Source organism: Pongo abelii, chromosome 19 (assembly GCF_028885655.2).
Source record: "Pongo abelii isolate AG06213 chromosome 19, NHGRI_mPonAbe1-v2.0_pri, whole genome shotgun sequence".
Classification (NCBI taxonomy): Eukaryota; Metazoa; Chordata; class Mammalia; order Primates; family Hominidae; genus Pongo; species Pongo abelii.
In genome coordinates this window covers 32,090,902-32,117,197 of record NC_072004.2, presented here as the reverse complement: position 1 = coordinate 32,117,197, position 26,296 = coordinate 32,090,902, and positions in this window count along the sequence as shown.

The window sequence follows — 26,296 nt, the reverse complement described above, 5'->3', positions numbered from 1 at the left end:
AGATCAATAATAAACAAGATGTTTATAATCAAGATCAACAATAAACAAGATGTTTATAAACAGCCACAATTACATAAGTTGGAAAACATTTAGGTAAATTTCTGGTGGTGTTGTGTGTGCCTGTATGTGTGATAACATTTGTCTATTAATCTTAATGTCATGCAAGGAGAGAATCTTGATTTCTGCAATCCAAATTATTTCTTATTAGTGAATAAAAACTAAGTTTATCAGCTAGCAAATATTGCTTAAAAACTTGAAACACAAAAACATTGATATTATATGTATATATTTGTCACCACTTAACATATTCTGCATTTGTCATTTGCTCAAGTCTGAATGCTTTGGTTAGAAAAAAAGCTTCTAAATTTTATTTATAGAAGATCGTGATCTGAATTTCATATTCCCAAAGTTAATAAACAAATATAGTTGATAATTTTTCACAGCTGAAAGATAGGCATTATGATATATAAAATAGAAAAAAGTGAAGATTTATGTGGTTTAGCTGAGTCAATGTGTCAAAAATGTGGAATGCTGAAAAAAATAATGAAATATTTTATCCCATTCATAGAAGCACTTCTTCAAATTATAATTTTCAGAGATGATCATAGTACACTCAAAATTAATTTTTAAATTTTGGTAACTGCTTTAATAAGGACGATTGAGAAACTGCAGTGTATGAAGAATATAATAGCAGGGAACTAGGAACATCAGCCCTGACTCAGATTTCACCCAGTAACTACTGAAAATGATAAAGAGAGGTTGGAGTGACATGATTCGTATATTTGAATGTCTATCATGCTGAAAATTTCATTTTATTTTAATTTCTTAATTGAAGGATAAAATTTTATGTATTTATTTTGTACAACATGATATTTTGAGGTATATTTACATTGTGAGGTGACTGACTCTAGCTAATTAGCATATGTATTACCTTATATTGTTATGAATTTTGTGGTAATTAACATCCAGAATGTATAAGAAATTCAAACAACTCAATAGCAAGAAGGCAAATGAACTGATTAAAATATAAGCAAAAGATCTGAGCAGACATTTCTCAAAAGAAGACATACAAATGGCCAAGTAGGCACATGCAAACAATGTTCAACATCACTAATTATTATGGAAATGCAAACTAAAGCTCCACTCTGCTGTCATCTCACACCTATTATAATGGTTATTATAAAAAATACAAGAATTAAACGTGTCTATCAGGGTATGGAGATAAGGGAACCCTTGTACACTATTGGGGGGAATATATTCACTTCGTGTAAAAGTAATTGCAGTTTTGCCATTACATTCAATGGCAAAAACTTCAATTAATTTTGCACTAACCTAATAAATTAGTACAGCCGCTATGTATTAAATATTAAGTATTAGGCCGCTAAGTATTATGGTTCTCCAGAAATTTTAAAATTGAACTACTATATGATCCAGTGATCCCACTGCTGGGTATCTACCTATCCAAAGGATATAAAATCAGTATATGGAACAGATATCTGCACTCCCATGTTTATTGCAGTATTATTCACAGTAGTCATGATACGGAATCAACTTGTGTCCATCGACGGGGGAATGGATAGAGAAAATGTGGCATATACATACAATGAAATACATTCAGCCACAGAAAAGAAGGAAATTCTGTCATTTGTGAAAACGTGGATGAACCTGGAGAATATTATGTGCTAGGCCAGAAAGACAATTATCACGTAGTCTCATTCATATGTGGAATCTAAAAATGTTAATAAGTAGAGAGTAAAATGTTTTTTTGCCAGCAGCTAACGTGGTTGGGAATGGAGTTTGGTAGATGTTGGTCAAAGGATACACAACTACAGTCAGAGAGAAGGAGTAAAATTCAAGAGATCTATTGTGCAACTTGCTGACTATTGTTAGCAACTTAATATATTTTTGAGAAATTGTGAGTGGATTAGTGTTCTAAACCAAAATGATAACTATGTGAGATGGTGCTGGAAACTAATGGAAACATTTCTTTTTTGTATGAAGACAGGACTGTGTGATTGTAGCATTGTTGGTTGAAATGCAGATGAAGGCCATTGGCTTCTTTCAGTGTTCTTCAAGAGCTCTGGAATGCAAGGAACCAACGTGGTATGGAGAAAAAAATGTTACATATAGTGTCAGAAAACTCAGATGATAACTTAATAAATGCATGAATTTGGGAAGATAATTTACATCTCTCAGGATCAGTTACTTCATACCAAGGTTTATACGTGGGTTATTACGAAGTCTGATTTAAATAATGGAAGTGAAATGTCTGAAACATAAGTTATTCTCAGTAATATTATAGTTATTTAACACAACATTTTAATGGGCGTGTGATATTAACGAAACATTAAAGTATATTTTAATATTTTAAGAAAATACTTTCATAAAGGAGTTTCATTCTTGTTGAACAGGCTGGAGTGCAATGGCACGATCTTGGCTGACTGCAACCTCTGCCTCCTGGGTTCAAGCTATTCTCCTGCCTCAGCCTCCCGGGTAGCTGGGATTACAGGCATGTGCCACCATGCATGGCTAATTTTGTATTTTTAGTAGAGACAGCATTTTGCCATGTTGGCCAGGCTGGTTTTGAATTAGTGACCTCAGGTGATCCACCCACCTTGGCATCTCAAAGTATGGGGATTACAGGCGTGAGCCACTGCAGCCAGCCGAAAATAATTTTATTACACTTAAAATACTAATAAAACTTATTTAATCTACATTTTCTTATATTACAAAAATATGGTTGCAATATGAATTCAGATGGTTTACACGTTAAAATTACTAACCTCTATGGCTGAAAAAGTTACCTATAAATATTCATTGCCTTTAATTGATATTCATTCATATATGAAAATATATCACACTAATCAAATTGCAGATGTAGTAATAAAAAAGCAAAACTGTGCTATGAGTTTTGAACACCAATTTAATTTGACAGAACTTAAGTGACCAGAAAGAAAATAGAATTATTTGCAACTGCAGAAATTGCTGCTGGGTTAAAATTGACATTGAAAAAGCCCACCTTTTGACACCCCCCTCCCCCACATTGGCAACTGTTGGAATCAATTGTCATGCTCCAAAGGCAAATTATTGTCCATAACATCACAAAAAGTAATGAGAGCAAAAGAATTTCTGTAAGAACATGAGGCTTTCCTAAGCACTAAACTAACAAAGCTTGAACTTAGCCAAGAAATGGGAAGTTGCAGACACTGCACATCAGCAAAATGTCTTGGCAGAAGATGGACATGCAGAAGTGCAATCACTGTCTTATTTATTTTCCACTCTAGGGGACACCAATATGAAAGTGACTAATATCGGATAATCATTCCCAGAACCAATTAAACATAGCATGCCATTTCTTGTGGAGAATATTTCATGCTCAGGGAAATTAAACCATTTTATTATGATTAAGTTTCCTTAGTCAAACATGCTTTAAACTTACATTCTCACACTGTTAACTAGATGGGTATGAATTTACTTTCCTATGGTGTACAGGTGATTTCTGGAGGGAAATAGATGAAGTGCTCACGTGGAATGGAACTAGAGTGTGGTTCTTTTTGTATTCTACTTTGCATTAACTGAAATATTTAGTGTATTGATCCCATTTCCCAAATGAATAAAATGGAGTTCAGAAAGCTTATGTGATTTGCAAATTGAGGCAGAGCTGATAACACACAGTGTTGTTTTGGCAGTGCAAGTTTCTGACTTCAAATCCGTTAGACCACACAGTGTTATCTATACAGCATAATTATCACCAGATCTAAAAAATCAAATTCTAAAACAATACAGACTATATTTTGATGATGCTTTACTATATGATCAAGAACAATAAGTAAGGATACATTTAAATGACTTTAGTGTGTTTCATCAGTTTAATTTTTATGACTGCACTGTGAATTATAGGCATTTTCAACTTATTTTAATTGTATTTTCCAAATGTGAATTGGACAAATATTTAAAATTGTTGTATTCTCACCACAAAAATGGTATGTAAGGCAATGCATATGTTCATTAGCTAGATTTAATCATTCCACAATATATGTACTTTAAAATATCATATTGTACACAATATGTACAATGGTATCTACAAATTAAAAATGAAAATAATAATAATAAATTATGTCTTAGGCAAATATTCACTGATATTGGAAATAATATTTATGCATCTCATTGACTCAATTTATACTAAAAGACAAATAGCCATCTTCCTTAATAATAGTTGTAGTATTTTCATAGCCATCTCTGTTTATCTCTGCAGTTTACCATGGAGTAAATTTTCATACTTCTCTTCAACACTAAGAGGAATACTTCAAGGGAAAATTGAGATATGAAAGTTGGTTGAAGGTTTTATGGGGTAAACTGGGTTATTTGTGGTTAGACGTCATAGCACACAACCATGTAGCAACTTATACTCAAGTACCATTCAGATATCTCCTCCTCACAAAACGTCTTCTGCTCCCTCGATTCCTTTCTTTAGGCATCTCCTGGTCTCTCATGGGAAGAATATGTAATAATAGTCAAGAGGGCTTGAGAGGAAAACAGACTAGTGTTGGCTAATCCATTACATACTCTGGGTAAATTGTTTGAACCATATTCACACCCTGTTAATAAAACCTATCCCATATGGTTAAAATGGGTATTCAATAACATGTCTTTAATGTGTTTAGCACAACACCCAGCTAACTGTACCAATTGTGATAATGGTAACAAAGAAGTGGTCTGAAGCAAACAGAGAGGGAAAGCCCTAATTCCACTTCACATAATCTCCATCATTCTTGCCCCAAAGAGTATGTAACATACAATATAATTAAAAATGAGTATAGGACATTTAAGATTTCCAGGCTTATCTTCTGACCAACTTGCCATTAAGTTCTTCTGCTGCAGATATTACAGACACTTTATAAAGTAAGCACTCAAAATCCTCGTCTCCCTGGTCGTCCTCATGTTTGTTTGCCACTGGCATCCTAGAGAATGAACTGGCCTTCTCAATAACACTTTTTTTTTTGAGACGGAGTCTTGCTCTTTCGCCCAGGCCGGACTGCAGTGGCACAATCTCGGCTCACTGCAAGCTCTGCCTCCCGGGTTCACGCCATCCTCCTGTCTCAGCCTCCCGAGTAGCTGGGACTACAGGTGCCCGCCATGGCGCCCAGCTAATTTTTTTGGTATTTTTAGTGGAGACGGGGTTTCACCGTGTTAGCCAGGATGGTCTCGATCTCCTGACCTCGTGATCCGCCCGCCTCGGCCTCCCAAAGTGCTGGGATTAGAGGCATGAGCCACCGTGCCCGGCCCTCAGTAACATTTTTACTTGATCTGTCAAGGCGCTTTCGTCAGTGCTTCTGGAACGCAGCCGCCACCTACAGCCTCCACAGTGTCCGGTGTCCCGGAGCTGGCCCCACTCCAGCTCCTGAGCACCAAGACCACAGAAGCTGAGGCCCCTGACGGAGGCGCCAAGGCCCTGGGGGTGGTTGCCCGAGTCCCGCGCCTGTCTCCTGAAAGGCCAAGGGTGGCCTGCACCTCGCTGACGGCTGTTCCCTGCGCTGTTCAGCCCCTCCTGGGAAGCCAGTGGCAGCCCCTGCAGCATGCACTCAGCTGCTCCTGCCCCGCAGGTGGGGCTCACTTGCCTCCAGCCTCACTCCAGCTCCTGAGACTAGAAGGAACCGGACGAGGAGGTGTGCAACCTGACCAAGGTGGTCCTAGCGGGGAGCTTCGCTCCAGCGCTCTTCCGGGGAGGCTGGCTCACTTCTGGGACAGTGGCCAACAAAGGCCTGCGACCACCTGCCGAGCCGGTGACCTACGCCGTAAAGAATTGTTGATTAGGTGATTTATTGAATAAATAACAGTTCAACTGAATAGCTCATTAAATAATACTAATAGCTGGACATGGTGGAGCATGCCTGTAGTCCCAGCTACTCAGGAGGATGAGGTGGGAGTATCGCTTTAGCCCAGGAGCTGTAGGTTGCAGCGAGCTGAGATTGTGCCAGTGCACTCCAACCTGGGAGAGAGAATGAGACTTCATCTCAAAAAATGAATTAATGAATGAATAAATAAATAAATTAATAAATACTGAGAACATTGATCTCAAGTAAAAATAATGTTTACTAAAAACTGATTTGAAAATACGGACCTAAAATATTTGCATGATCCTCTCTAATGATACACTGGAGTTTGGGAAAAGATCAAGTGAGGTAAGAATGGAGAAGTCATTGCACTTTTAAATGCCCACAGCCAAGGAATATTATTAGGATACAACAATGAGTCAGCTCCCATGAAATTATAGCCATAAATCACACTAATGTTATGAAGATGAATTCTGGTCAAAAGGATTTGGGCCATTTGAAAACTTCTTAATCAAAATAGTTGCAGAAAATGCAATTGGATTTTGTATAAAAAATAAAAGTCTGTGACTCCTCATTACAAGGATAAAACCCCTGATTTTTTTAATGGTTCAGAACAACAGGATCAAGATAAGGAAAATAGATTATGAATGTTATGGTGGGAGTGAAGGCTTAGTTGGGTTCAATTCCCAGATTTTCCACTTACTAGCAACATGACCAAAGACAATTTAATGTTGTGTATTTATATCTTTATGCTTAAAGTGGTGAAAATAATAGCACACACCTTATAGATTTAGTTTTTAGATGAAATGAGTTAGATATTTTGGACAATACATTCCAAATATTAAACCCTGCATTTGTTTAATGTCTCACAACACAGACTCAAAATCACTATCGAGATACAGGGATTTAAAGACTCTTCTTTTTTTTCTTTCTTCTTTTTTTCATTTTATAAAATAACTGGGATTATAGCAAATAGGTTATCTTGAGAGAATCTCTATTTTATATTTTACAATTACAATGTGACTCTGAATATGCAAAAATAAAATTTTGGCTTAGAACACATGTTAATAAGGAAGGAAGTTGGTAGGATAAAATTATAGTATAGCCTTTTTAAAATTTCTTTTGAGATTATGTGACAAATATGCTGTCATACAACTTGATATGTAATAAGCTGCTGTATGGTCAATTTGGGTTACAACATCAAGCTCTGTTTAACTTACCATAGTAGAGTAAGGTTATTGAACTGCTAGGGCCAATATTTTTTTAAAACATATTATTTCTACTTTTGCTCTTAGACTTTTCACACCAAATTTCTACTTTGTTGAAGTTTAAGAGCTGTTTTTTGACATTTAAAAGGCAGATGCACTCCTGAGGGATTCACTGGTAAAATCCATTAGTGAATTTGCTGATATAAAACTTGCATGATAGCATAAATCTTTTATAGAGTGTCTTTGGAAAATGTGTGTGTGTGTGTGTGTGTGTGTGTGCGAGTATGTGTGTGTGTGTTTGAGAGAGAGAGAAAGAGAGAGAGAAAGAGAGAGAGAGGTTAGATGGTAACGGTAAATTACATTACATGAGTCTTCAGCATAAGCCTTCCACATTACACTTTTTGATGTTTAATAAAACAGAATCACAAAAACTGTATCCTCAGAGTCCTTGTTATACTATCATATGAATGAATATCCATGCCATAGGTTTTGAGAAGCCATATAGAAATAAGTTTGGTGAAATTTTATTTATAAAACTGATAAAGTGATTTTAATTTTCTTTTCTGGAAACTCTGGCTGCCTATCAACTTTGGAGCCATAAGAATAACACTTCACACGAGTTCTGTATATATCACAACTATAAAAGATTAAGGTAAAGGTGTTATATGCATATCTATATCTCTACTTTATTTTGATCATTTGATATTTAGAAACAAAGCAGAGGGAAAGAGAAGTATACTGTTTGCAATAATAATTATAACTTCTGTAGTTAAATGTATAATGTATTTTTAGCAAAATAGATCTTGCAGCTAATTTTGAAACTTTAAAAAGTCAAAGTTAGACTTCTGACTTTGGGAAAAGTTGAGGTAGATTTATTTTTCTGGCTTCTACTATTACTTCCTCACCCATTTCTTCCACAAAGTACACCTAAATATCCTGAACATAATTTAACAAATACAACCATGAAATGACTCTGAATAGGTATCATAGAACAGAAACATGAAATAATTGAAATAAAAACCTTGCTAGATGAGTTCGATAGTAGAATGGAGATGATGGCAGAGAACAGAGTTAGTGAACTGGAAGACTTATCAATAGTGTTTGCTCGATCTTAACAACATAGAGAAATCGACTTTAAAAATACACAGAGTCTAAATGATATGTAAAAGAGTAACAAAAGATTTAGCATCCGTATCATTGCAGTCCCAGAAGGAGAGGGGAAAATGAAATGGCAGGACAAACATTTGAAGAAATAATATCTGAAAACACCCAAACTTGTTAAGACATGAACCCACATACTTAAGAAGCTGAGCAAACCCCAAAGATGATTAAAAACAACCAAACGAAACCTTTAACAACAGACAAAAATTATATTTATAAAAACTATAGAAAAAAAAACCTTAAGAAGAACCAGAGACAAGCAACACATAATCTCTGGAGGAATGCAAGTTCAAATGACAGCCCACTTCTCATCCAAAATCATTGAGACCAAAAGCAAATAGTGGAATACATTTTTAACCTTCAAATTAAGAGAATTGCCAAAGTAAATCTTCTGTCAGGTGAAGCTATTCTTTAGAGGTAAAAAAAGAAAGGCATTCTCAAAGAAAAACTAAGAAATTTTTCCACCACAGGATCTACCCTTAGGGCATGCAAAAAAGAATTTTCCCAATGGAAATAAAGTGATAACAAAAGAGTAGAAACTTCAGAGAAGGATAAAACAATGTATAACAATGTGGGTAAACATATAGACTATCCTTCATTTCATGAGTTTCTTAATCAGATTTAATGGTGGAAACAATTTATATTATAACTCAATTGATATGGGGCTCAATGTATGTAAAGAAAATATTTAAGAAAACTGTGAATTTTGAAAATGGGAGATTAAGTAGATCTAAATTAAAGTAAGTTTTCTAAACATTGATGTCAATAGGCTACAATAAGTACATGCATAGAAACACTAGAACAAGCATTAAGAAATCTATACAAATACTTAAACACACTAGCAAAGGTAAATCAAAACTAAAGTGATAGAAAAAGCTATATCATCAAAATATATCATGGGCTTAAGTGTAACATGTAAAGCTACACAAATTTTAGGGGAAAAATTAAAAGATCTTTGAAATCTAGGGCTAAGTCAAGAATTATTAGACTTACTACCCTCTACCCTTAGGGCATACAAAAAAGAAATTTTCCAAACAGAAATAAAGTGAGAGCACAATCCTTAGTCTAATTTTCAAAAATAATAATTAATAATTATTTACTTTTTCCTCAATATACTTTTAAGTTTGGGTTATTTTTTATTATTTTATATTCAAAATAATAAATAATTTCAAAATTATGCTGTAATTTCAAAAATAATGCCATAATTCAAATTACCTCTCATTTCTCTATTGCTAAAACCATAATTCAAGCTATGTTCTTATGCTTGGATTATATTGGCATGTCACCGGAACCGCCCTCTCAAGTATTTCCCCATAGAACCACAGGAGAGGATGTTGCTAAATACAAATATGCTTGTATCTCCCATTTATTTCTTACATATATTTATTGGACACTTAGTATAAATCATATATTATTTAATAGAAGTTGTTTACTCCTCTGCTTACAATTCATTAGTTGCCTCTTAATCCACCTGCCTATAACTCAGTTATCTTATCATGGCCTTCAAGGTCTTGTATAACCTGTGTAACCTGATAGGTCTCTAATCTCCTCATCTAATGTCTCTCAACTCTTTATGTATCTCTATTCACTATGACCAAAGCACAAGGGCCTTTTTTGTCTTTCAGCATATCGAAGTAGTCCCAATCTTAGGGCCTTACCCTATCTTGTTCCTTGTCCATGGAGCAGTTTCACCTGGATGTTCACCTGCAAGTTTGCATGCACTCATTTGAGACTTCCTCAGAGCAGCCTTCCTGGATTACAAAGTAAAAGCAATCCCTGTCATGTTAACCTATCTGCTTGTATTCCACATATCAGTAAAGTAAATTAAGTCATTAATTTGCATGATTCTTGAATCATTTGTTATAGTTTGGCAATCTTTTGACAGAAAGTCAATCATGTTCACCACTTTTCACCAGTACTTAAACAGGGTAGAAGATATGAAGTAAATTTTGATTGATTAATAGCCTCATTTAACAATCTTGGTTTTGAATCCAATGATGTTTGATATTAATAGTCAAACACTCTTTTTAAAAATTTGTTGTCCTTGGTATGTCTTAATCTATAACTTTATTTTCAGCCTATGCATTGTCCTTTTTTTGGTGCCTTTTTGAGTATTTCATTATAGCTAAACCTCATTAATTTGAAAAGTTAATCTGATTTTGTCATTTGTTCAAATAATTAAACCCATTCAAGTTTTGGAAAAATGTATGCCTTCCTTTTTAGTTATATTTACTATTTTTATCTCTTATTTTACTGTTTTCTCTACCTTTAAATGGGTTTGCTTGGCCAGGTTAGCTTTCATTCTCTTTTCTTAATTTGGAAAGTTTTTGATGTCTTTTCATTGTTTTAATGGTAAACTTCTGGCTATTATCAATTATACTTGTTTGTATTTTTTGTTACCATAGCAGCATTAAAGTAGCTTTTTAATATTCTATAATAAATAATACTGTAATAATAAAAAAGTAAGCAATACATTTATAATCTGTAATAATCAGAAAATAGAAAATATTTTCTGAAGAATAATGAATTTCACTTTATGAAAATTTTGTCTTTATTTATTATCATATATGTTGTTTTCTCTATGGCCTAGACAACCTGTGTTTTCATATCTAAGATATAAGATATCTATGCTGTCATCTTCTATTTCCTGCACTAATTTTACTGGAGAAATATGCATATAAATACACATTTATATTTATATATGTGAGAATGTGTAGGATGAAATATATGTGTGTCTGTGTATATATGTATTTCTTTATACCTTAGAAAATATAATCTGCACCATTTATGAGAGTGGTTTTTTCCTTATAAATTTGCTATAGTACATTATACACATTTTTATGTGAAGTGATTTGTTATTTTATACAAAGTATACATTTGTCCTAAATTCTGCTAACTATAAGGCCTAACAAAGGAACTGGCATAGAATTACATTTTAGTCTTAGAAATTTTTTATTGATATGAATGTTATATGTTGATAAATATATATAAATGACAGAAGACACCCACTTCTATCCAGAATGTACAAGTCACATACAAATCAATAAGAAATAGGCAAACAACCCAAAAGAAGGGGACATAACTAGGACAGATACTTTAAATAGGAGGATTATGAGAGAACAACACATATATTGGCAAAGTCCTCTGTACCATTACTTACCAGAGAAATGTAAGTGAAAACCACTATGTGATATCATTGAAAATATTTTGTACCCATTGACAATGGGTACAAAGAAATATATTGAGAATAGAAAATATTGACATAGATTTGCTCTACTTGAGCCTCCTATTCATTGCCTGTGGAAGTGGAAATTTCCAATTAGAAAAACTGACAGTACCAACTTCAACCAAGTATAGGTGTACAGTATACAAAATTTTCATTACTACTTATAGATCCCTGATAAATGGGTGCCCATGTCCATGAAACAAACAAACAAGCAAACCAAAGTCTGCAGCTATTCATAGTAGTTTTATTTATAATAGCCCAAAACTTTAAAAATGACCCTAATATTTTTTAGTCTTAGAATGAATTCATAAATTATGGTGCATTTCTTAATGCAACAACATGATGAATCCTACAAATATAATGATAGTGAAAAGTAGTCACACACAATAGAGTAATATACTATCTAATTCCATTTGTATGACATTCAAGAATTGGTAAAATCACAGCACAGTGATACATATTAGAATAGCAATTACCTCTGGCAGTGATATTAACTTAGAAGGGACATAAGAAATCCTCCTAGGCTGCTGGCAGTGCTCTATATTTTGAACTGAGTAATGGTTACACAGTATTTATATGTGTAAAATTAATTGAGCTGTGTAGTTGATATCTTCACTTTTGTATACATAAATTACACTTCAATATTAAAAAATTCAACACAAAGTGTACTTTCTTTAAATAATTGTAAATCAGGAACACACGGGTAAAGCAGATAATTACATTAAATATGGGTAGCTGTGAATGGCTCCTGTACATATGTATAAGTTGTACATTTTTCAACTTTTTTATGGCACATTTGAAACCTAAATGTTGTGTACATTACTAATGTGCTCATTTTTCACTGATGTAGAGAATTTCCATATGTAATTTTATTATATTATATATAGTTATAAAAGTGACAGGAATTTGTGCAGAATTTATGTTTATCTCAAAATTTAAAATCATATAAATCATGGATTTGAATATAAAAAATATACTGTTGGCTTACTATGAAAAAAAGTACATTATTAGAAATAGATAAGCAAGTATCACTATTAGAAGGGAAGTAACCCGTAATTACAAAACATAAAAACTACTGGATTTTGCACTAGGTTGTAGGAAATACTTTCATACAAAATACATTCCTGATGATGGCAAATTCATAAAAAGGAGAAAGAATAAGAGCATCTGATGGAAAAAAACAATAATTAATTTATAATTGCTCTAAGTAATGACTAAAAGAAAATCATAGCAGAAATTTTAGGACAAGTAATATCAACAGTGTACTAAATATGTGAAAAAATGTTTATCATAAAATATTTTAAATGTTTTTCATCCATCTGTAACTCCCTAGTTAATGTTATTATCTTTATCAAATTCAATTTTCTTAAAATATATTTTTTATTGTTAGTTATTAGCTATTTACTTCTATCTGGTGAGTAGTAGCTGTTTTACTATATTTAGTTTTTAATTTTTAATTTTTATGTGTACATAGAGGGTGTCTGTATTAGTCTATTTTCATGTTGCTGATAAGGACATACCCGAGACTGGGAAGAAAAATAGGTTTAATTCGACTTACAGTTCCACATTCTGAGGCAGGGGAGGCCTCAGAATCATGGCAGGAGGTGAAAGGCACTTCTTACATGGTGGTGGCAAAAGAAAATGAGGAAGAAGCAAAAGCGGAAACCCCCGATAATCCCATCAGATCTCATGAGACTTATTAACTATCATGAGAATAGCACAAAAAAGACCAGCCCCCATGATTTAATTACCTGCCCCTGGGTTCCTCCCATGGCATGTGGGAATTCTGGGAGATATAATTCAAGTTGAGATTTGGGTTGGGACACAGCCGAACCATATCATTCTACCCCTGGCTCCTCGAAATCTTATGTCCTCATATTTCCAAACCAGTCATTCCTTCCCAACAGCCCCTGAAAGTCTTAGACTCATTTCAGCATTAGCCCAAAAGTCGACAGCCCAAAATCTCATCTGAGACAAGGCTAGTCCCTTCCGCTTATGAACCTGTAAACTCAAAAGCAAGCTAGGTACTTCCTAGATACAATAGGGGTATAGGTATTGGGTAAATACAGCCTTTCCAAATTGGAGAAATTAGCCAAAACAAAGGCGTTAAGGGCCTATGCAAGTCTGAAATCCAGTGAGGCAGTCAAATTTTAAAGCTCCAAATGATCTCTTTTAACTCCAGGTCTCACATCCAGGTCACACTCATGAAAGAGATGGGTATCCATGGTCTTGGGCATCACTACCCCTGTGGCTTTGCAGGGTACAGCCTCCCTCCCAGCTACTTTCACAGGCTGACATTGAGTAGCTGCAGCTTTTCCAGGTGCATGGTGCAAGCTGTTGATGGATCTACCATTCTGGGATCTGGAGAATGGTGGCCCTCTTCTCAAAGCTCCACCAGGCATTGGCCCAGTGGGTACTCTAGGTGGGGGCTCCAATCCCACATTTCCCTTCTGAACTGCCCTAGCAGAGGTATTTCATGAGGGCCCTGCCACTGCAGCAAACTTTTGCCTGGGCATTCAGGCATTTCCATACATCTTCTGAAGTCTAGGTGGAGGTTCCCAAACCTCAGTTATTGACTTCTGTGCACCTGCAGGCTCAACACCACATGGGAGCTGCCAAGGCTTCAGCCTTCCACACTCTGAAGTCACAGCCTGAGCTGTAAGTTGGCCCCTTTCAGCCATGGCTGGAGTGGCTCGGACACAGGGCACCATGTTCCTAGGCTGCACACAGTACCAGCGACCTGGGGCCCAGCCTGCAAAACCACTTTTTCCTTCTGGGCCTCCAGATCTGTGATGGGAGGGGCTGCCATTAAGGTCTCTGACATGGCCCAGAGACATCTTCCTCATGTTCTTGGGGATTAACATTAGGCTTCTTGCTACTTATGCAAATTTTTGCAGCCAGCTTGAATTTCTCTCCAGAAAATGAGTTTTTCTTTTCTATCATATAGTCAGGCTGCAAATTTTCCAAACTTTTATGCTGTGCTTCCCTTATAAAACTGAATGCCTTAGACAGAACCCAAGTCACCTCTTGAATGCTTTGATGCTTAGAAATTTCCTCCGCCAGATGCCCTAAATCATCTTCCTCAAGTTCAAAGTTTCACAAATCTCTAGGGCAGGGGCAAAATGCCACCAGTCTCTTTTTTTAAAACATAACAAGAGTCATTTTTACTCCAGTTCCCAATAAGTTCCTCATTTCCATCTGAGACCACCTCAGCCTAGACTTTATTGTCCATATCACTATCAGCATTTTGGGCAAAGCCATTCAACAAGTTTCTAGGAAGTTTCACAATTTCCCACATTTTCCTGTCTTCTTCAAGCCCTCCAAACAGTTCCAACCTCTGCCTGTTACGCAGTTCCAAAGTTGCTCCCACATTTTGGGGAATCTTTTCAGCAGTGCTCCACTCTACTGGTACCAATTTACTGTATTATTCTGTTTTTACATTGCTGATAAAGACATACCTGAGACTGGGAAGAAAAAGAGGTTTAATTGAACTTACAGTTCCACATGGCTGGGTAGACATCAGAATCACGGTGAAAGGCAAAAGGCATTGCTTACATGGCGGTGGCAAGAGAAAATGAGGAAGAATCAAAAAGGGAAACCCCTGATAAACCCATCAAATCACGTGAGACTCACTAACTACTAACTATCACAAGAATAGCACAGGAAAGACTGGCCTCCATGATTCAATTACCTCTCCCTGCATCCCCCCAATGACACATGGGAATTCTGAGAGATACAATTCAAGTTGAGATTTGGTGGGGACACAGGCAAACCATATCAATATCTATATTTATGGAGTACATGGAATATTTTGTTGCAGGCATACAATGTGTAATAATCACATTAGGTTAAATGGGGTATCAGTCACCTCAAGTATTTGTCATTTCTTTGTACCATGAACATTTTGATTCCACTATTTTAGTTACTTTAAAATATACAGTAAATTATAGTTGATTGCAGTCACCCTGTTGTGCTATCAAATACTAGGTCCTAATCGTTCTTTTTTTTTTTTTTTTTTTTTTTTTTTTTTTTATTTTTATTTTTTTTCTTTTATTATTATTATTATTATTATTATTATTATACTTTAGGTTTTATGGTACATGTGCACAATGTGCAGGTAAGTTACATATGTATACATGTGCCATGCTGGTGCGCTGCACCCACCAACTCGTCATCTAGCATTAGGTATATCTCCCAATGCTATCCCTCCCCCCTCCCCCCACCCCACAACAGTCCCCAGAGTGTAATGTTCCCCTTCCTGTGTCCATGTGTTCTCATTGTTCAATTCCCACCTATGAGTGCGAATATGCGGTGTTTGGTTTTCTGTTCTTGCGATAGTTTACTGAGAATGATGATTTCCAATTTCATCCATGTCCCTACAAAGGACGTGAACTCATCATTTTTTATGGCTGCATAGTATTCCATGGTGTATATGTGCCACATTTTCTTAATCCAGTCTATCATTGTTGGACATTTGGGTTGCTTCCAAGTCTTTGCTATTGTGAATAATGCCGCAACAAACATACGTGTGCATGTGTCTTTATAGCAGCATGCTTTATAGTCCTTTGGGTATATACCCAGTAATGGGATGGCTGGGTCGAATGGAATTTCTAGTTCTAGATCCCTGAGGAATCGCCACACTGACTTCCACAAGGGTTGAACTAGTTTACAGTCCCACCAACAGTGTAAAAGTGTTCCTATTTCTCCACATCCGAATCAATATCATGAAAATGGCCATCCTTCCCAAGGTAATTTACAGATTCAATGCCATCCCCATCAAGCTACCAATGACTTTCTTCTCAGAATTGGAAAAAACTACTTTAAAGTTCATATGGAACCAAAAAAGAGCCCGCATTGCCAAGTCAGTCCTAAGCCAAAAGAACAAAGCTGGAGGCATCACGCTACCTGACTTCAAACTATACTACAAGGCTACAGTAACCAAAACAGCATGGTACTGGTACCAAAACAGAGATATAGATCAATGGAACAGAACAGAGCCGTCAGAAATAATGCCACATATCTACAAGTATCTGATCTTTGACAAACCTGACAAAAACAAGAAATGGGGAAAGGATTCCCTATTTAATAAATGGTGCTGGGAAAACTGGCTAGCCATATGTAGAAAGCTGAAACTGGATCCCTTCCTTACACCTTATACAAAAATCAATTCAAGATGGATTAAAGACTTAAATGTTAGACCTAAAACCATAAAAACCCTAGAAGAAAACCTAGGCATTACCATTCAGGACATAGGCATGGGCAAGGACTTCATGTCTAAAACACCAAAAGCAATGGCAACAAAAGCCAAAATTGACAAATGGGATCTAATTAAACTCAAGAGCTTCTGCCTAATCGTTCTTTGAAGACCTGATTTGGTTTAAAAAAATTTATTTCTTATATAGCGCAATATTACAAAATATTCTAAATTTCAAGTTATTGCAAAAATGTTTTTTATAAGAAATTAACTGTCAATGCTATTGAATACAAGGTATTGCATAAAATAAATTTTAAAAATCCAAAGAAATGTTTAGCTCTGTGACTATAGGTTGTTAGAATATATGTTCTGTTTCTCTTTCATTCTACCCCATTTCACACAGAAAATGTGAAATTCTTATGATTGCCTCAAGTTCTTATGATCAAATCCAACATGGCCTGCACAGAAGTTAGCTCTGCGACTTCTCTATTGTTCACTCACTCTACTCAAGCTTTGGCTGTTCCCTTGTTCCTCCTCAAGCAGGTCCTGTATTCTCATATCTCAAAGACTTAGATTGCTGTGCCTTTGTTCTAGACCATTCTGCCTCTGCCATACCTGTAACCAGTTTTTTCGCTGTTTTCATGCCTTTTCTCTAATACCTCTTTCTTAATGAGGCTCACCTAAGTGCATCACGATCCACCCCTAACATAATCCTGACTCCCTTTAGCCTGCTCTTCTTTTTCTATTCCATATTTCTCCTTCTGTCATATAATCAACATTTTTCTGTATTTATTTTGCTATTGTTTATTATCACCCCTCAGCACAGAAGAATGGGAGTTTCATGTGGGAAAGAATCTGTGATTGATTTCAAGCATCTAGAGCATAGTAGGTGCTCAGTAAATATTTGTTGTTTATTGAAAATAAATGGAGAGAAATAGTATCTATAGAAAATTTTCTAATCTGAATCAGTAAGCACTTCAAGAAATTACTACTTTGAGGGACCAATCAAAATTTTAAAATAATTTATATATGATATATAAATTATTATAATTATTAATATATACTAATTATATTTTAATATAATATATTACAGTTATAAAAATAACATAATTATAATATAAATATTAAAATATATTTAATAAATAATAATATAATTATAATTATATAAATATAATAAAAATTATATTGCATTGTAACAATTATAATTATAATTATATAATTATACCAAATAGACCATCTCTTTTTGTTTAGATTCCCACAGAAACAGGACTAGAGACAAAAATTCAGTTGCAAGTGGGTTATTTGGGAAGTGATGCCAGGAAATACCAGTAGGAGTGGAAAAGTGAAAGGAGAGAGATGTGTGCATTATCAAGCTAGTTACCCATATGGGCAACTAGAGCTTGATATTCCTAGGGAGTTAGAGGGCGGTGTAGAATAAGGGCTTTCTAGTTATTCCACCATAGAAGTGAGGAAGCTGTGGTATTATTTACCAACTCTGTCTATAATTGTTCATTTGTAGCTACTGCCATTGTCTATACCACTTCAGTATTTTTGCCACTCATGTACTTAAAAAACATCTTTCTGTGACCAGAAAAATGACTTCAGGAAAAGCATTACAAGAGTTCGTATCATAAAGCTTCTGGTGTGCAAAAGTAAATGCTAATGAGAATGTGCTGAGCACCAATAGAATTGTCAACAGATTATGATAAAAAAATTTAAAAGTAATGTCTGTAATACAGAAAAGAGAGGCAAAATAGTAAAAACTGAAATGCATGCATGCTTCATCTATTCCAAAAGTTGGAAACATTATCGTAAATAAAATAAGCCAGACACAAAGGATAAATATCATATGATTCTGTTTACATGAAACACCTAGAATAGGCAAATTCATAGAAGCAGAATATAGATTTGAAGGTACCAGAGGAAGGAATTGGGAGTAATTGCTTAAGGGGTAGAAAGTTTCTATTTTAGATTATTAAAAAAACTGAAATAGATAGTGGTGATGGAAACACAATATTGTGGACTTATTTAATGGCACTAAATGATACACATAGAAAGGCTAAACTAGCATTTTTGAATGTTATATATGTTATAAGAAAAAGTCAATATAAAGTTCATGACCAGCCTGGCCAATATGGTGAAACCCTGTCTCTACTAAAAATACAAAAATTAGCTGAGCATGCTGGCAGGAGCCTGTAGTCCCAGATACTCAGGAGGCTGAGGCAGGAGAATTGCTTGAACCCAGGAGGCGGAGGTTGCAGTGAGCTGAGATCGTGCCACTGCACTCCAGCCTGGGTGACAGAGTGAGACTCCATCTCAAAATAAATAACTTAATTAATTAAGATAAATAAATAAAAATAAATAAAATAAAAAATAAATTTAAAAAAGAAAAAATGATAAAGGTCATCACAATTCAAAGGACAGGAAAACATAAATGAAAGAGTACATGTTGTGAATGAGGAAAAACAATTGGGATTTTCAATATTTTGGGGGGTTATAAAATAACAGTGTGACACTTTATGAAAAGAAATAGAAATCTCTGATAAAGAAAAACCTCAATATCTCATTTCCAAGTTTGTATACAAGAAACTTATGCAAAGAGTTATGCAAGGAGAAACTTGGATCCATACTCTTTGCAAATTTGTTTCTGATAGTGCAGACTGAAAACAACCTAAATATACACTAATATGGGACTGAATATTTTATTTTTGGTTCATTCAAACCATGGAATTGTTTAAATATGTTGAAGTGAATAAGCTTTGTGAATAAACCTCAGGAATATAATTAAGTAAAAATAGCCAGAATGATGAAAATCATATTACAATTCTGGGAAAAATTAAATATTTTGAAAAATCTTATAATAGAATTGATAAATAGGGTTATATATGTCAAATGTTTTAAAAAGTGACCAAAAATTTATTCTGACTTCAAAATAGAAATACAAAGATTCAAAGAGGCTCCTTTATGCTGCAAATGTTCATTTTTAAAATAAAAAATTGAAAACAAATAGGATTACATATTAATATTCATTTAATATGATGTTGCTTAATGCATGTTCATTATACTTTAAAGTTACTTTTTTCTGAATGCTTGCCTTTTTTATAAAATAGATTATTATATTAATTATAGCCTGTACTTTTAATCAGAATTAATAACCCCCTTTTCAATTAGTTTATTATGACTTCAATTACATTGCCTGTGCATAATTTTATTTTTAACTTTTCCGTTTCATTATCTTTTAATTAAAAACTAACATACGGGGTTGTAAAATTATCATCTCAAAGTCTTTTAACATAATTTAAACAGATTTTTTACCTCAAACTTTATATATTTATTTTTACTTTCATCTTATATATCTTATTATTAGTTTGTTAATATTTTTTCCACATTTCTTCTGTTAGTGAAACTGTCTTTTATTTGCCTGTGATAGGCAAAGAAGACGGGCATGTCTTCATGTCTTCTTGAGATCTGTGCCATTTGTAGGGCTCAGAAATTGTCACTGCTCCTGACAGCATGATGAGAGGCGTATGCTGTATAATCTATGCCTAACATGGGTATGTTTCTAATACTTGTGGTACTTTTTCTTTTTTATTTTATTTTCTTTTTTTCTCTTTCTTTCTTTCCTTTCCTTTCTTTTTTTGTTTTTCACTTTTCCTTTCTTCTTTTCTTTTATTTTCTCTTCTTTTTTTTTTTGGTAAAGTTGCAGTTTCACCATGTTGCCCAGGCTGGTCTTAAACTCCTGAGCTCAAGCGATCCTCCCTCCTCGGCCTCCCAAAGTGCTGGGATTACAGGTGTGAGCTACTATGCCCAGTGTTGCCTGTGATACTTTTAAAATTTGTTTCAGCTAACAAGGAATACATTCTGATTTAATTTACAATATTGTTTACTATTAATGTTTAAGGATTTTTACCTCAACTGTAAGTAAAAGTGTCCACTTCTGTAGTTGACCCTTAAGCTGGTATTCATCTTTATAATCTCTTTCCCACATCATTCACTGTAGATTTTGCTTATTCTCACACAGCCTTTTATGTAAATTAATTCACCTACAAGGTGGGATAATACAGCCCTGTGCCATTGTTTCCAATGGTCTCTTCAACGGCCCCGTAACTTTTAACATTCAAATAGAAGTGCCAAGAGACACCCCAGAGAATAACAGGTTTCAGACATACTCCTCTCTATGTACATTGTTATCATGAGTGCGAGCTCCACATAATTACCAGGCCTGACTCCTCCCATTGATAAACAACTTTTTTATCCCTCCTTGAGCAGCAGCATGAGGAGTCCATGTGGCAGTTATTGCTTCACCGCATTCTGCCCCCGCCGGAAGTACCACTGACTTCCCCAGGAATCAGGCTTTCCAACTCACCAGAGTATAAAACTGTGAAAATATGAAGCATAGTTGCAATACTGCTAAGAAAAGCCATTTGTACTTTCTTCCACCCCTTCCTTTTTAGACTTACATAATTTAACTCTGTGGAACACAACACATAAAGTGGCCACTGATTCAATGCAGAACACTGCCTCTGCGGTGATGCCTTAGCTGAGCAATCCATAGGCCATTCCAATATTCTATCAGAACAGCTCCTTCCAGTCATAGAGTATTTAATACTTCAAGTGATCTTTCACTCGCTAAGCACCTTATTGACTGTGAAAAAATATTATTCTGAGGCAATGCATGTAGGGTCCCATGTTATGAATTATTCATTAGGTTATTAGGGGTTGTGTTACAAAAATGCAAAACTCTCAGATAGCGATACTGTCAAGGAACATATTAGGGAAATAAACTCATATCCAGATTATGCATAATTTGGGATTGATTATTATTATTGTTTTTTTTTTTGAGACGGAGTCTCCCTCTGTCGCCCAGGCTGGAGTGCAGTGGCGTGATCTCGGTTCACTGCAAACTCTGCCTCCCAGGCTCACGTCATTCTCCTGCCTCAGCCTCTCCAGTAGCTGCGACTACAGGCGCCCTCCGCGAAGCCCGGCTAATTTTTTTTTTGTATTTTTTAGTAGAGACGGGGTTTCACAATGTTAGCCAGGATGGTCTCTATCTCCTGACCTTGTGATTCGCCCGCCTCGGCCTCCCAAAGTGCTGGGATTACAGGTGTGAGCCACCGCACCCAGCCAAAGGGATTGATTGTAATCAACATAGCAGTGAGTGACGGGCATATCTTCTTGAGATCTGTGCCATTTGTAGGGTTGAGAATTGGTCACAGCTCCTGACAGGATGATGAGAGGAATATGCTATGTGATCTGTGCCTAACATCCCTCAACATTAGCATTACTGCACTCTTCATGAGCCTAGAAGATTAAGTCTAAAGTGGCAGAGGATAGAAACTAGTTGACATCATTGGCTATGTTCCTAACAAGTGTTGAGTGCCTCCTCTGATGCAGTTACTTTCTGGGGTCCATCGATGTGAGACCCAAAGTTTTGCACATTTTGTGCTCACTTCCATGTGTCCATCCACATGCCTCTTCCCCAGACTTCAATATATCTATCTGATTTTCTAATGCTCTTTTCATGACTCTTATCAACAAGCCAAGCCATTTAATGCTTTACAGCAGTCCGCATACCTGGGCCAGATTTCTTGGGTCACTTTACACCTTTTTACACTCATATCAAGTGGACAACAAAGAGTAATGCTTGTAACATTACTTGCTGAGAGGATTCACTTCATTAATGTATTTCAGAACCACATCTTCCGACTGGTGCAATATTACAATTGCAGTCTATTTTCATCTCATTCCAACATATCAAGTTGACCCATATGTAAACTGGGACCAATTATATTTCCTCTTCTATGAGATGATTTTAAGAAACATTCCCTCACCCATAAGGTTATAGACATGAGCTGAGAGAAGTGGTCAATGCAACAATAGGCAATGCATGCAGGGTCTCATGTTATGAATTATTCATTAGGTTACTAGGGATTGTGTTAGAAAAGTGCAATGTGCCTTCTTGAACCTGATAGCAAATTGTCATTTTAGTTATTTGATAGATTGCTACTGTACCTGATAAGTTTAGCAGATTTAATAATGCTAAAGGGTAGTTCCAGTCACATCATCACTTAATTTCTACAGGTACTCAATCGCTGTTAGTATCAGGTAGTTAACAGAATTCTAAGATAACCTCCAAGATTCTTGTCTCCGACCCTGTACACACCCTGTACATCTTTTCCCCTTGGTTGTAGGAATTCCCTCTGAAAATGATGGAATTTCATTTCTGTGATAAGGCAACGTTATATGGAAAGGTGAAAGGATTTTGCACATGCAATTAAAGTCCCAAATCAGTTTATTTTTAGTGAATTGAAAGGAAGACTATTCTGGGTTGGGTAAGAATCAGTTTGGTGCAATTTGTTAAAAGAGGGGCTGAGATCATTGCTCATCTGAGAATGGTTATCCTGCTGGCTTTAAAGAGAAGTTTCTATATTGTGAGGGGGATAGATGGATAGAAATTGAAAATGTCCTTTAGGCATTGTGAACAACCTCCATGAATGGCCAGTTAAGAAAATGGAGACCCCAATTCTGCAATCAAAAGAACTAAATTATACCAACAGCCTAATGAGCTCACAAGAGGGCTATGAACTCCACATAACAATGCAGCCTGGCTAACACCATGATTTCTATTTTGTGAGACCCTGACCAGAGAATCCAATGGTAGTTTGTCTGGACTTCTGACCTACAGAAATTGAAGCAATAAATAGGCATAGCTTTACCCTGAAAATTTGGAGAAAGTGTGTCTTGCAGCATGTAAAACTAATATAGATCATTAGCACACTAGAAGCTTCTTTTCTAATATCACGGAGTCTGTTCACTATTGAAGTAAATATTGCCCAGGGGATGAAGTTTTCATTTAAAAAATTCTCATTATCACATCTTCTCACTGTCACATTGCTTTTGCCCAATTCTCTATCATCTTCCTTCCTTTTGTTCTATATATCTCTTACACTTTACTTTGTATTTCATTTTCCCTTGTTTGAGATAAACTTTTTGATTTATATTTCAGCTCACTAGTTGTATTGTTTCTCAATTCATATATTTGAAGCTACTTACCAGATACCAGAGATTACATGGATTTGAGACTTTTATTTAAAGTGAATCACGTGGTGTAGCAATAGAAAGAGAATGAAGGCAAGCAATGGAGATCCAATTGGTAACTGCAGCATAAGCCTTCACTTCGGCCAGTCTTACAAGCTGCACTGTATTGAGACTAGCTTGAATGATCAATATTTATGTAAAGAATCTTGGATTTGAGAGAACACATCTAAAAATCTCTCTCATTCACTCCGTGGTCAAACAGGCTTATTAAACTGAATAGGGTAATTACAAAGCAACAGTAAAGAGACTAACTAGGTGTCACAAGAAAAATTTCAGACATTGAAAAGTATACCATAAATGCCACTGCCCTTATTTTAGCCAAGAATAAAACCAACAAACCAACAATCAAACAAAGAAAGGTATCTAGGCATCCCCAGAGAAAGAGACAGAATTTTTGTCAGCCAGCCTGAAATTAGTTCTACTTCTATATTAATCCTCCCACCTACCAGATTACTCTGCTCAGTCTTCTACTAAACTCATCTCATAGTTGTATTTTGCACTACTTACTATTGATATATTTAATTGCCATTTTTTTGTCAAAACTTTCCAAATTATTTCCCTTTTGGTGTGTCTTCTCTATTATCTTGAACATATTAGTAACAGTAATTTAAAATTCTTTCAATTCTCAACAACCCAATCTCCTGCAGATGTGCTTTAATTAACTGTTGGTGCTCTTCAGTTTTTGTCAGTAGAATACATCTTTTAGCATGGCTCATAATTTTTTATTGCATAATTGGCAGTGAAGATGAAAAATTGTATAGAATTGGGAAAGTGATGTTTCCAAAAAAGACACTTTATGTTTTAAAGCGGATACCAGCCTATCTTCCCAATTTTGTACAAAGTGGGCATTTGGGTTTGTAAGGTCTGTTATTTTATTCTTTTTTAAATTAATTAATTAATTTATTATTATTATACTTTAGGTTTTAGGGTACATGTGCCCAATGTGCAGATTAGTTACATATGTATACATGTGCCATGCTGGTGCGCTGCACCCACTAACTCGTCAAGTAGCATTGGGTTTATTATTTTTCTTTTTGCTTTATTTTTTCTTTACATTCTTAACCATACATCTTTCAAACTCTTGGTCAGCAAACTACTGTAGGTCAATTTTTTTTCTCCTGCTTCTGATGCCTTTGTTACTTTTATACAAATGTTAGGCACTGAGTTTAGAAACATGACAGGAAATTTTGAGGGACTTAATGATGTTAATTTACTCTAGTAATAAACTTTTGCTTTAAGCAAATTGTTGTTGTAAAGGTGTTGTATCCACCTGAATCTGTGATTAATCTCACTGTGAAGATTGGATATTTCAAGTATACCTTTTACAAGATGTACTTCTGATGAGGCCCAAAGGAAAGCCGAAAATGCTAGTTAGGTCTCATGTTTCTTAGTGGAGATTGAAGTCCAACTTTTTCACCCTTGCCAGCCTCATATGAATACCAAGAGCTATGCTGTCTATCTCAGCAACTCTCATGCTATTTTCCAATAGTCACACATTTGTTGGGGAAAAGAGACAAAAAAAATGTGCTCACTTCTTTAAGCTTCTCTTCTTTGCTTTCACCTTCATCATAAACCCTTGTTGCTTCCTTTGATTGCCAATCTCTTTATACAAATTTAAAAATATTTTGTATACATATTCTATTTACCTTGAATAAGTGCTGGTATAAAACAAACTATACTTTCATTTATAATTCATTTCATTTAAAAAATGAATAGACTATTAATGACCTTCAAGAAAATGTTATCTATTATACATGTACTTAAAGCCCTAAAAATAGAAAAAAAAGTAAATAAGCAGAAAACCATTTGAAAATATAGTGGCGAAAAATTTCCAAAATATGTTGTAAAATATAAACCTACAAATTAAAGTGCACACAAATCAACAATGATTACACAGAACTGCTTAAGCCCTCCAAACGGCTGAACACAAAACATGAAAAAGGCATTTTAGGAGCAGTCAAATTTTTTAAATGATGTTTTACATAGAAGATAAAAACAACAAACATTATAGTTGACTTCTCATTAGAAACAGTGGTGGTTGGAAGAAGATGAAATAATATATTTTTTTAACTCTGTAAAGTAATAAAATACATTATCCACTTAATTTCATGTCAACATAAAATCCCTTTAGAGAAGGGCATTTTAACCTAAAATGCCAATTTTATTAATTAAATTTGAGATAATTTACTAACTGTAAACCTATACTATTGGACATAATAAAGGAAAATTATCATGCTGAAGGGAATCGACATAAAAGAAAACTTGAATTGACCTAAGAAAAAGAACATCTTAAGTGGTAATGTGTCAGTATATATAAAAGATCATATACAGATAGAAAGATAGGTAGATACATAGATAGATAGATAGATAGATAGATGCATAGATACATAGATAGACAGATGATAGATAGATAATCTTTCCGTTAGTTCAAAATCAAGACATAAATTAAAAACATACATCACTGACTTCTGGTTCCAAAATGGTAGCAGAGAAGCAGGTTGGCTTCACTCCCTCCCACAGAAAACCAAAGGCAAATCTACATCACAGACACTATCACCAGTAATATTTCAGAAGC